The following is a 2,265-nucleotide window of genomic DNA, read 5'->3' as shown; positions in this document are numbered from 1 at the left end:
TTCTGAGAGTCACCACTGGACCCTCTCCAGTAGTCCCCTCTCTCTTTTAAACTGGGAAATCCAGAACTGGATCCAATCCCAAAGCCATTGACTGAGCAAACACCAGCAGCAACCACTCTCTTCCACCAGGACCATCCTCTGTGGGGATGAAAACAAAGATCATGAAGATGACCAGAGAAGCTCTTAGCACACCTGAAAACATTGCTTTTTATCCTTTTTGTTCTTTTCTTTTTTTGCCCTTTCCCTTTTTCTATTCTTGGCACTAATGCCCTGAAGTCCTAGCCCCAGAACTCTACCATGCCATTAGGAGCCCAAAGCTCTTACTCTCCTTGGTAGCTACCCTTTTCTTTTGGGAACCCATAGGTGCAATCACAAGAGCATGGCCCCAACAATTAAGGAGAAAAGTCCTTTTCTTCTCCAGGCCATCCTGTAATTGACATAATTATTATCTTTCAGCTTTTCTAATAATATTTATTGAACACCACGAATTCTCATTCTCAGGGAGGCTGCTCTCAGAGCACAGCAATTTTCCACTCCTAACAGGCTGTGTGCTGGAAGGAGGGATCAATATGGTCATTAGCAGAGCTCTCACGCAGTGGGGGAGAGCTGGGGTGGAGGAGGACACAAGGTATGGCTGGCAGGGAGCTCCTGGTGCCCTCCTACCCAGACCAAACTGGGAGCAGACCCCAGCTCAACAAAGGAGTCCATGAGGACTTCTTGTGGCCTTCCAGTATCTGAAGAGGGCCTACAAAAAAGCTGGGGGGGGGGACTTTTTAGGCTGGCAGGGAGGGACAGGACTGGGGGCAATGGAGCAAAGCTGCAGGTGGGGAGGTTCAGGCTGGATGTGAGGTGGAAGTTGTTGAGCATGAGAGTGGTGAGAGCCTGGAATGATTTGCCCAGGGAGGTGGTTGAGGTCCCGTCCCTGGAGGTGTTTCAGACCAGGCTGGATGAGGCTGTGGGCAGCCTGCTCTAGGGTAGGGTGTCCCTGCCCATGGCAGGGGGGTTGGAACTGGTTGATCCTTGTGGTCTCATCCAACCCTGACTGATTCTGATTCTATAGGAGGTGGAAATAGCCTTTCCACACCCAGTCCCTCTTCAATCCCTACCAGGCACTTCTTGGGGACTTGGGGAGCAAGCTCCATCTTCCTCCTGCAGTAGTCCCTTTCTCAACAGACAAAACAAGCACCAAAGTAACCTGCTTTAGGTTGAACATTTTCCCATGTGCTGTCCTCCTGCCCCTCTGCTCTGCCCTGGTGAGGCTGCAGCTGGAGTCCTGGGTCCAATTCCAGGCTCTCCAGTTCAAGATAGAGAGGAAACTACTGAAGAGTCCAGCAGAGGTTCTGAAGATGCTGAAGGGCCTGGAGCAGCTCTGTGAGGAGGAAAGGTTGAGAGCCCTGGGGCTGGTGAGCCTGGAGAAGAGCAGCCTGAGAGGGGATCTGCTCAATGCTCAGCAAGAGCTAAAGGGGGGAGGGAGGGGGGCAAGAGAATGGGGCCAGGCTGGTGTCCTGTGACAGGACAAGGGGCAGTGGGCACAAACAAGAGCCAGGGAGGTTCCATCTGAAGATGAGGAGCAACTTCTCTGGTGTGAGAGTGCTGGAGCCCTGGAGCAGGCTGCCCAGAGAGGTTGTGAATTGTCCTTCTTGTGGTCCTGGGCAAGCTGCTGATCTCCAGAGGTCTCTTCCAACCCTACCATGCTGGTATTTGAAGGTACACTGGAAGCATATCACAGTATCACAGTATCATCAGGGTTGGAAGAGACCTCACAGAGAAGCCCTGAAGGTCTTGAGGGCAGGAGGGAGGGGAGAGAATAGCTACTCCTAGTTGTAAGGCAAACATGTAGAGTAATTTAAAACTGGAATAGTGGGGGGGAAAAAAAGTAAACAAAAGATTAATTTTCCTTTTCTTTTGGCTGCCTGGGGGCGACCTCACCGTGTGCACAGACAAGTTGTGCAGAATTCCTGCCTGGCAATGTTCTTGCTGCCTCCTCTGTGGTTATCATCCCCACCAGAAGAATCTGTCATGCTCTTCCCTCCCTCCTGGGCTAACCAGGAGCAACAGCTCAGCCCAGCCCACCAGGGGAGGAACCATTCTGCTTCTGCTCCAACTTCTCCTGAGCCTCCCCACCAGCAGGACCGCAGGGGTTGACCAGAGTTCAGAGCCTTGTTTGCCCCCCAGGGTTGAGCCCAACCTTGCAGCTCGAGTTCTGCAGGCAGGGAAGGGTTGAGATGAACCACAGAACATCATCCCTCGCCTGCTGCTGGGCTG

The sequence above is a fragment of the Pogoniulus pusillus genome, chromosome 17 (assembly GCF_015220805.1).
Source record: "Pogoniulus pusillus isolate bPogPus1 chromosome 17, bPogPus1.pri, whole genome shotgun sequence".
Lineage (NCBI taxonomy): Eukaryota > Metazoa > Chordata > Aves > Piciformes > Lybiidae > Pogoniulus > Pogoniulus pusillus.
The sequence above is the reverse complement of the archived record's forward strand: the minus strand, read 5'-3'. Positions refer to the sequence as shown.